Source organism: Callorhinchus milii, unplaced genomic scaffold, assembly GCF_018977255.1.
Source record: "Callorhinchus milii isolate IMCB2004 unplaced genomic scaffold, IMCB_Cmil_1.0 Scaffold14, whole genome shotgun sequence".
NCBI classification, from domain to species: domain Eukaryota; kingdom Metazoa; phylum Chordata; class Chondrichthyes; order Chimaeriformes; family Callorhinchidae; genus Callorhinchus; species Callorhinchus milii.
In genome coordinates, this window is record NW_024704755.1 from 10,961,632 (window position 1) to 10,976,369 (window position 14,738).

At 38.2% G+C, this 14,738-nt stretch overlaps 1 long non-coding RNA gene across 1 annotated transcript; it reads left to right on the top strand.

Moving 5' to 3' along the window:
* The first annotated feature begins 1,760 nt into the window (after positions 1–1,760).
* LOC103176099 lies at positions 1,761–13,982 on the top strand. The gene is made up of 3 exons (XR_487566.2): positions 1,761–1,807; positions 5,278–5,412; positions 13,929–13,982. It is a non-coding gene; the product is annotated as an uncharacterized LOC103176099 (long non-coding RNA).
* Positions 13,983–14,738: the final 756 nt, after the last annotated feature.

Genomic DNA, 14,738 nt, shown 5'->3' on the forward strand with positions numbered 1-14,738 from the left:
CAAATTCATGTGCAAGAGACTGGCACATTGAAACAAAGCCGAGGCTTTTTAAAAAAACTGTCCACAGAAGGAATGCATCAGAAGTGGTTTCTTTACTTTTAAAACTAGCATTAAAATACAATTAAAATCAAACACACAAAGCAAGCATGAAACAGAAAGCATCAGCTTCATAGAAAACAAGGATACTTTGAATCTGGCCTAAATACAGCAATAATAATAATCCTTGCGTTTGATATAGTGCCTTATCATGTTTTGAGACGTGATAAGTATGGTTTGCCTGCACATTTCCCATTTGTACATATGGTTTCATAGTTGTGCCACCCGACTTAAATTTTCTTCCCTCCAGCTACCCTCCTCTTGTTCCGAGTCAGCTGTGTGCAATGCGTGGGATCACTATCACTACTATATCGTAGACAGCCTACAGGAGGCGTGCTGGAATGAAACAGGAACGTGTTTTTCCTTCGGAGGCAGATGTCTCATTATCATGAGTGTCACTGTATTCCGTGTCGTGGCAGAAGTTATGCTAAACTCTGTTAAGATCAAGGGCAAAATATTCCTCAAGTTGCTCATTTCAGCAATCTCGCTGAGTTACTTCGCGGCTGACCAGGGAGGCTGCTGCGGAGCTGTACCAGCTGTTCCAGGGAGACCTGCAGGGTCACTCAACCATCCAAACAGCACCGCCAGTGGCAATCAAAGTGACCGCTGCCCTCAATTTTTATTCAACTGGCTTGTTACAGTCACCCACGAGGGACGTTACTGGACTGGCCCGGTACACCGTGTACCTTTGCAGCAAGGTAGCTGAAACTGTGTGTAGGACGTTGCTTCAATACATGCACCTGAATTGAACAAAACCAGCGACAATCCTATATACTGTAACAACCAATAAATATGGTCATCTATCCCGGAGGGGCAGTGAATTCAATGTATGATTATCTCATTCTAATCACGATAAAATAAAGGAAGTCAGCGAGATGTTTTTACAAAGAAAATAAATTTCTAGGAAGCTCTTCAGTCGTGAAAGGGTTAAGAATTTGGGGGTGACAACATGAATCTTGTTTTATTCACGCTCCCCGTTTGAATGGGGAAGAATGTTAATGCTGTTTTTCTGCAGATCCCTAATTCCGATCAAAAATAATATTGCTCGGTTCTAAATTAAAAATCAGTTGCAAATGATTTGCTTAACCAGCTCGCCCTGCATAAATGCCACAAGAATGATTACTTATATCACTGAACCAAAACAAGTATCTCCGCAGTCGGTCTGCGCTGTTCTTGATAGACTCTGCTGATTCGGAATATATCTGTTAGTTGTCACTATTGTTGGCCTAATTTCAGTGTTGATTATGTTGCTGCCACAAAGCATATGATGACATCTCCTCCCTTTCTCCTCTCTGCCCCAGTCTCTTAGGGCTAGCAGTTTCACAGAGGCTTGCTTTAGGGGGTTATTAAATATGCACCTTCCAGTCGGGTTTTAAAACTCAAGTTAATCTCATCAGAGGCCAGAGTCCTCCAGATATGTAAATCTACATCTGTTCCTCTTCAAAGGAGAGATTCTCCTGAATTACTTTAGGAAAACACATCCCACCCGGATGTAGCCAATGAACCAGAGAAAGAGAGCTCCTGTGGCAAACGTGGCACCTCTGTCTGCTGCTAACTCACTGAGATCTGACGGCAATGAAATTACACTTAATGTAATTCACTGTTAGGTTTAAGAAGCAATTAAGTAAGAGGCAATGGAGTTCTTGCCGTAGGCCGTTGGCTCCGATGGGGACGGTAAAAAAAGCAAATGATTCTAAAGCTGGTTGCATAAGTAAGTAATAACATAACTGTAATCTGTAGGTGGCTGTCCAACTGCAGTATTGTAAAAATATATGAAAAAGGAATCTAAATTGTATTGCATCAGAAAATCAAAAAGATTGAACAAATGTGTCTATCATGTACGTTGCTTTGAAGATAAGGCTATATTCGCTGTGTCTGTGGTGTTACATTAAGCACACTAATTAAATTTTATAAATTAAGGAAAGCTGTCATATCTGCCAGAATGTATGTTCTAATATAAATATCATTAGGCTTCATAAATTTAAAATATACCATTTAAGAAAGCACAATTTTAAGCATCATCTGCATATAATTGTGTTAATATAAGTCTATAGGCATTAACATTATACAGCTAATTCTATTTTTTTTAAACCCTAACTATTTTCTGTATTCTTGAGTAAATGATATTCAAAATATTCAGCTGGCTTATATTTCACAATGAATACGAGCTTCATTTCTGAACTGTAATTTCAGAAGAGCTACTGCATTACATCACTAAATGGAATTAGTATGTTTAGTGAATTCAAAGAGCGCTATTAATATAGAAGTACTTAATATATTTAGGCTTAATTGTAACACAATGTACAAGTCTTCAGTTCAGTTCCTAGCAAAAAAAACATTTACCATGGTGCAAGTGTCAAAGGAAATTCAGTATTCTGCTTATCACATCTTACATTCCTGTATGCACATACAAGCAAAGGGGTCTCTATTGCATAAGTAATACATTGTTAAAAGACTTAAAAAAAAGTTTTTGAAGTAGATATTGAAAATGAAAATCTTCACAGTACCAGCATAGGACTTGAAACAGACCACAAAGCTTGCAGATCTAGCTTATCCAAGGGGAAGAGGTTGTTGAAAGGAAATGTGAAAATCTATTTATCATATTTATATTCTATTATTCACCATCCTTCTCCTGTGTTAATCGTGACCATAATTACAATATGTCCTTAACTGTGATTTTAAGTTTTAATAAACCCATTCTGCACCTGGTATAAAAGGAGCTGATTTTTATTTGTATTGTGATTGCAAAGAGACAGGGTTTTATTAAGAACAGGATGATGAAGTTAAAGAAAGCAATTGAAAATGCTTGCTTTTTAATAAATCCATTGCAATACTTCAGCATGAGAAAATAATGCAGTGAGTTGCGGGAAAGATAAGATCGTGTTTATGTTTTGAAACGCCCTCTCAAAGCTGCAGAAATTCACTCTGATGGTGTTATTTGTCATTCGGAGAATCCTGGTCCCAATTTCACATGGTTTAAGACGGTTGCTCTTTAATTCTCTGGTTTCTCTCCCCCACCCCCTGAAAGGATCTGGCGAGGAACAAAGTAATCCAAACTATGCCTAAAGTGAAAATTAAAAGCACAATGACATTTTAATTAAATAAGGGAAGTAGGAGTATTCCCTCTACCATGCATTTCTCATTTGCGCAGCCTTTGAAGTGAAGCACGATTGTTTAAAAAGTAAAAGGGAAATATAAATTCAGTTACTGAAAAGTCAATATGGGCGAGATAAATTATTGCTTCTAATGAAACCATGCCAGAGCCAATTTAAACTTAAATTTGCATGTCCATTAAAATAGATCGCAGCTGTCTCTTTTTTATATAAAAAAAAATGAAGTGAAATAAAATTTCAGCTGTTGCAAAGTCAACATCATTATGGGAACACTTTTTTTTACTCCCAGGTGCCAAATGAATCCAGGGTAAGAACTTGAAACAAGGGACATGTGCAGCCAATGGTGTGTAAGAACTCTAAATCCTTTAATTAGTACCCAGTGAAAAGCAGACTCTTCTTTTTTTTCTCTCTCTATCAAACTAATAAAAGTCAGGGTATCCCTCTTTGTTGTTGATCTTTGGAAGCCAATGCCTTTCCTGGGTTCTGAGAGAGAGAGAGAGAGAGAGTGAGAGGCTAATCAGGTTTATGTAAAGCCAGGTTCTGTCCTGCCAGTCGGCAATATCTCATTAATGCAGTCAAAGCTGGCATCATTGTTCTTCTGGTGTTTGAAATTCACCAAGGAACAGGGATTTTTTTTCTTAATCCTGTCCATCAAAGATAACATTCTGAGAGCTGATGCCACAGTCAGTCTGGGCTGGAGTTCGTTGCACTGCAATGAGAAGAAAGATTTTGACTTATTTCAAGTGTCCTCTGTCTTTGAAATATGATGTTTTTTATCCCCCCCCACACACCCCCCACCACCCGAAGGGAGTCATCATCAGTGACAGTACAAAAGATTCATGTGAAGTGCCAGCACGTTAGGATCAAATCACTTAGCAAATCAGCACCTGCAGGAAAGGAAGCTCTCGATATGACTAAAATCAAGTTTGGAAAACAGTGCGTGGATTGCAGTAGAGGTGTTGGAGGCTATAAATCTGATTTGCGGAGGTTGGGCAAAAAATTGCTAAATAGCTTCTGAAGGGCGCAGTTCATGACAAACATAGTAAATTACAAACGTGATGCTGTTCAATTAAATGATCAAGGTATGCTTTTAATATTCTTTTATCAAGCACCTCCTCTCGTGGGTTCAAGCCCAGCACATTGATAGGCACTGCTCCATACTGACTCGTGTGCTCATGCGTTAAACAGAAGGTTTGTGTAGTTTTGAACATGATTTTTTTGTGAATTTTTTAAAAAAAGAAAACATAGTCATGTGGTTATATTTTAGATTCATGTATATATTCAGATATGTCCCCTTGGACAACAAGAAAACTATCACACACACAAACAGGGTTATCAGTTTCTGCTCCCATTTTATTTGTGTAAAGTGAATATTTTTGAATATACCATGTTTGCCTGTTTCACTAAATAATGCTTCAAGCAGTAATAAATACCTATATATTATAACACTGCCTGAATGAGAAATATTGCTCGATTTGGTTTTGACATGAATTGTAGCAACTTTCCACTACCCCAGAAAATTGTACACATGATCTTCCAGATCTGAAGAACATTAGGCAGTGTTTTTTGTTACCAATGTTGCTTTTAATAGTTTTCACAAACCCTTTAAAAGTATTGCAAGCATAAACTGTGAAGACGCAATGTGTGAAAAGGGCAGATTTTGTAACAATTAAGAAAGAACCAAATCATATGTAGGATATTATATATCATGATTTAAATGCTGTGCAGGTGTTGGTATCCCTGATGCAATATTTTTAAAAAAAATTGCTTCCACTTTAAGGAATGGCTTCTTCGGAGGCTTTCACAACAGTCAATTGTTATTTCAGAAAAATACCCGATATGCAATTAAGTGGGGTGCACTGTATATAAATACCTATACACCCCAAGATGTGTTCTTGTAGTCAGAAGATCTGTTCATGTGTTAGGACACTGCAGAAAACAGTTGGTAGCATTAGACCTCTCCTTATGAAATTCATACAGATTAGAGGGACATAGCAACGAAGAGCCTGAAACCAATCTCTCACATGGAGGAACTCACATTCAATGAGTGTTTTTGTTTACTTAACAGGGGACCTTTGAAGGTAAAGACTAATCCCTCCTCCCAAATTCAGTGAAGAACAAGAGACCTGTGAAACACTGGCATTGCTGGAGGTAGCAGTAGATCGTGTGTGATTAAGTACTGATAGGAGATCAAAGGACGGATGTAAGTCAATATTAGTGCTTATGATATTTGTTTCAAACAAGAATCATATGATGGGTGGCCCAGTAACTCTAATAGTTGGTCATTTGGATTCCCAAGACAGACTCGCATGTCTGAATTCCCATCAACACTGACATTCAGAGCTCCTTTCCCTCAGTAGAAGGTGCACCACTTCTAGGGAAAGACACTCACTTCTTTAGACGTCTGGAGAAATTATAATGATGGGGGTGGCAGGAAAGCTTTAAATGACAAAAAAAATCTGCGTAAATGAACAATGTTTAAATTGCTGCCTGTAATGCATCAGCCCGAGACAGCATAGAAAGGTCACTCGGATCCTTAAGTCATAGAAGACCGGAAGGTTATGGATTCGATTCGCAGGCTGTAATGTGTTAGCTGATTGCAGTTACAGCAGTAGTTGAGCCTCTACACTTGGCCCCAGCATCATGGATCAGAGAAGAGAGGCAAAAGAAAAGCTGGCAGAATTCCCCAAACCGATTGCTATTGAGTGTTCTCTGCTGCAAAGTGTGTGTACGTGAGAGCCATTAACTGGCTGCTGCATTTCGCCCACAACTACGGTCAATCCACTTTACAGGATATCCTGTGAAGTGCGTTGAGTCGTCTCAACGACCCGATAAGGCGTGACATCCAATGCAAGGATTATTATGAAACCAAGGTCCCGGCTGTGCCTATTAATGATATTTAATTTAAATAAAATTCAGCAATCAAATTAGCTATAATTTGCGACTTTGAAATCTCATTGTCCAGACAAACTCTCCAATACAGTCCTTGGTGGTGTACTGCATTGTTGGAAGTGCCATCCTTCAGATGAGATATTAAATTGAGGTCCCGTCTGCCTTTTCAGGTGGACGTTTAAGATCCTTCTCAAAAAGGGAAGGGAGTTTTTCCTAGTGACCTGGCCAAAAACCCCAGATAAAACTTGTCAGACATCGCTATGTGCAAATTGGCTGCTACATTTGACTACAAAATAGACGGTCACTACACTTTACAATAAGACATACTCCGGATGTCTTTATTATTATTATGTGTCTAGCACCCCAGGAGAAAGTTAACATCTTAGGAGCAGAGAGAAAATAATTTTATATCTTTACATAGTTCTTAGAGTAACAACAAGATAAGTTAAGTGATTTGATACTGTGCCTAAAGTAAACCTCAGCTCTGTGTTAAAACAACATTTATTTTGTTTTAGCTTAAATGCTTGTTCCCCCCCCCCCCCACCCACACACACCACCCCGCCTAATATGTGTAACAAGGGATCACATTCAACTGATGAGAAGGATAATTTGTGGGAGTCAAAGGATGTCTCCCCGATAATCTAGACTGAGACTCCAAAATCCATTCTTGATGGTATTATCCTTCAGATAAGACAAATCGAAGAGTGAATTCTCCCTGTGTCCTGGCCAATATTTCTCCCTGATCCAAAATCAGCAAAAACGGATTAAGTGCTTGTTCATCTCATTGCCATTTGTAGGACGCTGCTGCTGAATGTTAACAGCACGTACAATATTCATGAAGAATCCCAGGACCACCCAAAGACCAAAAGGTACACAATCTACCTGGGAAGAAAAGCATAGTTTTACCCCTTCTTATCAATATTTGCTTTCCGCATGTGAGGGTGGCTTGCATAAATAAGTTCAAGCCTATGTAGGAGATCCGACTATTCAAATCAATTAGAAACTTTGAAAGGTTGTCATAGACTTTACTTTCATTGAGGGAATTGCTTAATGCATTACAGTGCCATTATAGCATTAAATCTGTGGCACAGATTAAAGCAGAATCAGTGAGCATATAGGAGATAGAGATCAATCAGGGAGTGCGGCTGGCAATGGAAGCACATAGAGGGACTCCTACCCTCATTTTGTTTGAATTCATCGACTCTGGTAGCTCTTTAAACTGAAGGTTTTTTTTCATTGAGATCGGAAAGAAAATTTCAGATGGTTTTATTTTAAATCTGTGCAATCCTAGAGCCGTTATTGGTACAACCTTTTTGTTAAAAAAAAGTTGCTTCCAATTTCTTTTTATGCTCTTTGAAAAACTGGAAGGAAGTGAATTCTTTTCAAAAGAACAAGTTCAAAATCTTCCTCAGTAGAATGTTACAATCTTTAAAGAAACCTCATGAAACAGATTTGTAGAACGCTCCATTACAAAGGGACATAAACTCAACCAAGATAATCCGAACTGAGGTGAGGACGGATTTCTGCCACACAGGGATGTGAAGGCGTAGAGTGCCCTGCCCTCGAGAGTCGTAGAAGCGAGTCAATGGGGAAGATTGAAAGCGATACACAGACACCTGGGTTGTAGAGGTATTAAGACATACGGGAAAGGTCGGGATATTGGGATTAAAAGATCGGTCAAGATTTAATAAACTGGTGGAACAGCCTCGATGGGCTGAATGGCCTCCCCCTGTTCCTGTTTTCCAATATTCCTAAAATGTTCATATAATAATTCAATGGAGCCATTCAATTACTTATTTATCAAATATTCATCGCCTCCTAACTATGATTTATGTGTGTGTCGGGCTGGGGGGGGGGGGGGGGAGCGAGAGAGCTTGGAGGGGGATTACTCATCCTGCTTTTATACGTTAGAAATAAATGACTTTTAGCAGAAATTAAAAAAGAGTTAAATTCTTCTTTGGCCAGTTTAACATCCAACACATGCTTCGTCAGCAGATTTGCTTTCTCATTCTTAAACTGGATACAATTTGTAAATCTATAAGAGGAAATGATCTGGGTATTTAAAGCAGATGAACACTAATGTTTAATCATGGAATTGTAATTTCAGCAACATTTTATCATCTTCAACCCATGAGCCATGCTCTCCTTCACTGTACCTTTGGGATCTGTAACCATCTCCTTTCCACATCACAATTCTCCAATTATTATAATAAATAATAATCCTTGGCGTTTTATGTAGTGCTTTTTGTCAGGAAGATGTTTCAATGTGCTTCACAAGATTTAGTGTAAAGTGTAGTGACTGTATTCTGTAGGTGAATGTGGCAACTGATTTGTACACAGCATTGTTCCACAAACAGCCATGAAGTGAATGACTGTTTTTATCTGGAGGATTGTTGGCCAGAACACTTGGAGAAATTTATTTCTCTAATAGTGTCATGGGATCGTTGCCAATTTGAAAAGGCAGATGACACCTCAGTTTAATGTCTCATTGAATGTTTCACCGCATTGGGATGTCCTCCAGATGTGAAAGGCTCTATACAAATGTAATTTTGTATTGTATTGTATCTGAAGAGCAGCACCTCCAACAATGCAGTACACCATCAGCACTGGATTGGAGCGTTAGCTTGGACAACGTGATTCCAAAGACCTAAATTATGGCTAATTTCATTGCAGAATTTTATTTAAATATAATTTTTCATCCCTTCTCCATGTTATCAGAGTAAAATAAAAGTAATATTAAAGCATTAGAAAATAATAAGGGATAGGGATTAGAGCAGAGTGGATGAATTAGCAGCAGCCTAGACATGGGGAGTTGAACAGACTTCTTCTGTGTTATAAGCCTTCTATGATTTCTAATCCAACCCAACTGTAGCAGAACCCTCAAAGAACTCTACGATCGCACAATGGTCAATGATGCCGATTCCAATGGTTCTGTGAACCACAGCACATGCGATTAGCATTAAAGCCTTTGAACAACAATTTCTCAACTAAGAAATCTAGAAGTCCACAAAACCAAATTGCAGGAACACTTCCAACTCAATCTATTTTCAGTCCATGGTTCTCTTCAGACAGTGTCAATTGCTTCCAGTTACCAGAAGGAGTACCCACCAGGAATTCCTAAGTGTTGAGAAATACCGCATCATTTACCCTACTAGTTTGTCACTGCGGTTAGGCTGCAAGCTCAGCATCGATTGGCAATTTTGTGAGTCAGTCACCAAAAAACATACATGAATCACACTGGATTCAGGCTGCTGACATGATCTGGAAGAGGTGGTTTCAGGGTTAATGAAATTTGGACCCAAATGGTATGAATGTGGCAGGTGGAAAATCGCATGGGTATCGATTTTCCTTTCAAAGGTCTTGGGTCTTAGCCCAGAAGCTTTGAACAGAGCGTTTTTAATGCTATTTCATAGAGCTGACAAGGTGCATATGTACAGAATGAATGAAAATCGGGACTAGGAATTTTTTTCAGCCTGCATTGAAAATGATGTGAAGCATGCAGTGTAAACCTGGCTTCCCACTGCACCTCTCTGTACTGGCGGGAGAGAAGCTGCTTTGCAATCCCAAATACTGCCCTGCAGCTCAGGGCTGGCCAAAAAAATGATTCTGTGTATGTGTGTGTATAAATCTTCTGCAGAAGTGTTTAAAAAGGAAAGAAAAAGGATTTATCTCTCTTTAAGTACTGGAACTAGATAAAAATGCATGGTTTTTAAAGCTGCAAGATTTATCCTAGATGAACTGTGGTGTAAAGCTGCACAATGAAACCAACACACAGTACCATTAAGTATGACAAACTCTTCTTAGATAACTCAGTGTAATACAAGAGTTAAAGTATATAATGTGGCTGAATTGCGCAGTTTGTTAAAAGTAGAAAGTCATGAAACTTGGCACAATATTTTACGAGATCCTGAACATTTTGCAGCAATAGGGCCTATCAATAAAGCACCCCTTCGTGGTTCGAAAGGGTCAAATGGAGACAATGTGCTCAAGTGTGAACACTTAAATGCATATAAATCTGGAAAAGTGTTGGAGAGGCAAAAATGGACTAGTATTCTACATTTAGCAATAGAACCGTAATAAATGTGTCTGTTTTATGGCCGGAAAGCACATCCCGATGCCAGCAGCCGACTGGTAGTCGTCTGCACAGAAGACATTAAAATCCTGGAACAAGCGATAAAAGTTTGAAAGTTGGCTTGGGATTTCCTCTTTATACACACACCATCATCAAGTTCAGGTTGCTGTGAAATTACTAGCTCCAAAAGAGAAGCACAAATGGATTACCCCTGAAAATATACTAAAGAAAAAATATCACGAACTGTTAACTATTGAGCAAAGGAAATATTACAGAACACAAACACTTAATTGCAACCAACAGAGGGAATATTAGTAACAACATAACAGACTTTGAGTGCAACTCCAGCAGCCAGTCACATACAGATCAACCTGCTCCCTCTGCACACACACACACACACCTCCTGTGGTGCCCACAACTAGTCTCCTACTGTTCATGATCCTGCCATAGTTCCTTGCTAATAGTAATTCATTGATTACTCTCAGTCTGGTTCTTTGCTGCCAGCTACTTCTCTTGTTCAGTGGTTTCTTGCTAATGGAAATTCTCTGGTAGCACTCATCCTTCAGTTTCTCACTTCACAATGTCCAGCAATCTCTCACTGAAACTACTTTCTGCATCCTTCTCGTTACTTGGTTTCTCACTTCGAGTTCCCGAGATGTGCTGAGATTTTATACCAGTCATGGACTCATGGCTAGCAAGAAACTGTGGCAGGAAAGAAACCAGCGAGGCCACAGTTGGAATAGTGCATGTAATCTTGGGCACCTTACCATACAAAGAATATTGGTGCCTTGGAGATGATTCAAAGAATAGCAACAAGGATGAGGCTTGTGTAGCTCGTAGAAACTGGAGGTCATTCAGCCTATCAAGCCTATTCCCCTAGTGTATTAGAGTCTGCAGATCCTTTAACCTAATTTTCCTCACTTAACTTGTTCCCATTAATAAAAGAAGTTTCGAAGAACATGATCCAGAGCTTGACAATGGGGAATGGCCTGGATGATGCAGATGTAAACAGGCTGTTTACCTGACCTAGAACTGGTACCAAATAATAAGCTTTAATTAGTCTTCAGGGAGACTAGAGATTAGAAGATTCTTTTCCCCTTCACAGAGCAGTTTGTCTCTCTACAGAGAAGTAATTACATGAAAGATACTCCCAGCGAAACCAGTTGATGTGAGGTCAATTAATTTTTGAATAAGTTAGGAATAGACTGAAGGCTATAGGATACGATCAAATTCTTAAAGTAGACATTATTGTTCCTGGGATCAGGATTCTCAGATGGCAAGGACAAGTCAGTCATGGGAATAGGGTATGGGTGGATAAATAGGCTAGAATTATGATCATTTACCTTAGGGACTTGATTAAATATATGGATAGATTGCTAGATACAACAGATTACATGTGATCTGTGGAAGGAATTGGTTCGATAGGCTAAATTACTTTGTATTCAATGTTTTCTAACAAATGATCAGCTTGGGACTAACTGGTGGCTCGAAACAGAAGAACAAGAGAGCAGCATGGGGGCAATGATGAAAAAAAACCTGGGATGGGAGGAAGGGGAACCGTTCAGCGAGGAACAGGATAAGAGTGAGGCCATTAGTGTGATCTCATGGGAGGAGTAAGATTAGTGTGGGACCATTAGCAAGAAAGTGAGGGACATGAGCGAGGCCATTTGTAGAAACAGAAAGTCAAGGGTAATCAGCAAGGGATTGGTAGTGACAAACAATGAGACCAGATAAACCCAAGAAACCCAACATAAATCACAGAACACATGGCTTAAAAGGCAATAAAATGATTTGACTTTCATGTACTGGGTAAATGACACTACAGCTAGACCCTGGAGGTACAGGGAGCACTCAAGATTTTCTGATCCAGTAATTTACTCTTACCATACATTTTTCCTCCAAATATTTGGACCAAATAATTGTAAGTTCCCTTCGAAGCTAATATTCTAAGCCTTATGGTGTGATGTTATAATTTCAGAATTGCTCAGATAAAATTGGTCAGATAATCACTTCATGACTGTTTGTGTGACAATGCTGTGCTGCCACTTTTGCCTACGTATATGCAGTCACTACACGTCACAATAAATTTTCTGAGATGTCTCGATGACATGATAAGGTGCTATATCAAATGCAAGGGTTATTATTTTAAGCTAAGGACAAAAAAGTGTAATTCTAACATTGAGGTCAACATTCAAGTTGTGGAGTGCTTTTTACTGGAAAAAAAACAAATGGAGTGCAATGCAACTCTTTTCGGTTGTTCGAGAAACGGAATTTATACAAGTTGTAGTAAAGTGCAACATGAATCATTGTGTAGGGATCCTCACTTTAAGGACTCACCATCTTATCAACAATGAACCAAGAGTGTTTTCAGCTAGTGTAAGGCCATTCTGGTGAACGTATAGGGCTTAAGCACTTTGTGATTAGTTGTTCACTCTGTGCTTTTGTAGATAAACTCCAGGCTACTGTAAGTAAAAGGAAGGGCAAATAGGTAAAATGACAACAGGAGCATAATGTGAGGTGATGAATAAACCCACTAAACAGCTGTCAGGATCTTTCCACAAAACAAACATATTTGTCGACACTGTGCTGTAACCCCAGGTTATCATAACAAGCCAGCAGATACAGAGGGAGTGTTTAACACGATCACCTCTGGAATAGTGGTTTCTAAAGGCTGAACGAACTGTAAAAAAGGTTAAAGATGGAGATCAGATTTGCTAACCCTCTCAGCAGGAATTTCTTTGAAGGATAAATTGAAGCTTAGGGCTGATGGATAATTTGCTGGAAACTACACCTGTCTAATTGTTGGGTTTTCTTTCCAAACACCTTACCACATGAAGCAATATATATATATATATACATTATATGAAATGGCTGGTGGGGGGGAGGGGTTAGTCATTTATCAATCCTCATGAAACTAATAAAATTGGCATCAATAATCTTTAAATGCATATTGCTAAAGACTAGAAATAGCTGAGTTATTCTCTGAATATTGACTTAAATAATAAATCATTTGGTCACTTAATCCACCACTGTTTGTAGGACACTGCTGTGTGTAATTGGCTGCCGCGTTTCGCCCACAAAATGTACAGTCAATTCACTTTTCAGTATATTCTATGAAGCGCTTTGATACGTCTCATAGACGTGTTAAGGTGCTATATCAAATGCAAGGATTATATTAAAGAACTATTATTTAATTAAGATCTAAGATTTGAGTTTCAAGGATTATAATTTACGTCATTGCAAAAACACATCATAAGAAAGGAAATTTCAACTCAAAGGCTGTCAGTAAATAAACATTTTATAGCTTGTTTTTTTTTGTATCATGTGTTTTGGAATGTTATTTTAAGTCTTCATTCAAGGACTGTGTAATAAAAACTTGTTCTTTACTTTGCAATGCTCATCATGTATTCATATCATTATATGATCTTGTGTCTAAGTCTGAGTTAAACAGTAACATTTAAGTCATTTAATGCTGCTTATGTAAGTTATGTTATTTGAGTAACATAATAAAGTCTAAAATGAGGAAATGACAATTTATTTTTTAAGAATTATGATCACGACAGTTGTAAAAACATAGGAGGGTAACCAATTAACCTTAAGTTTAGTTATTTTATCATTTCATGTGGTTGTAAACTGGCTATTTTTTCACGTGTTCAGAGTTTATTGGTTAAATGCTCCCATCTAACCATGTACTTCTTTTACCTCAGGCATCTACTCAAACATAATTAAATCCTTGTTTTTCCTTTGGTTGATAGGATGAGCTCTTCCCCTGAGGTTTGTCATCCCCGAAGAGAAGAAACCACCCATACATTTTGGCTTGTACTAATCTATTTATATCAAAGTATGATGCATGGGCTTCTTTTTGGAAGGAGTATGTTCATCTTAAAAAATACAAAATGTGGCTTCCTCTAAATATAGGTATGAAAGTGACATTCATATACCCTTTTAGATTTTCCCTCTCCTCCCCAGACTCAATCCTATTTTCCCTAAACAAATTCAACAGCATTTCATTTATACAAGTCTTTGTTCATGCATACACTTCTTATAAATGGATTAGATACACATGCACACAACAAATTAATATTTTAGGGGCGTTTGCTACTGTTTGAATATATTATACAACACAAAACAACTTTTCATGTATATTGACAAATGCACGTAATTGGATACATCAGCCCCAACACAATGTGGGTATTCGGAGATCTGAATTGAACGTGTGGAGAGCATTCATTGCAATTATTCAGTAGGCTTCTCCTGTACTTTATATAAACAGAGTTATAACATATTTATTGTATGTTTATATTAATGTGTTTTACTATAAATACACAGTAACTGCACTTCACAGGAAAATTCAGAGAAGCATTTGAAGACATTGACAATGTGATAAGACACTATATCAGAGAAAGTTACAAAGTAATAGATGGAAATAATGCGTGTGGCAAGATTTTAAGATAACCAAAAGTTAGGATGATGCGGATTTATATACTATTTTATACAGACTGAAAGCTTGGCATTAAAGAGTTTTTAATAAGAGTTTTGCTGGAATTGAAAGAAAACTAAAATCT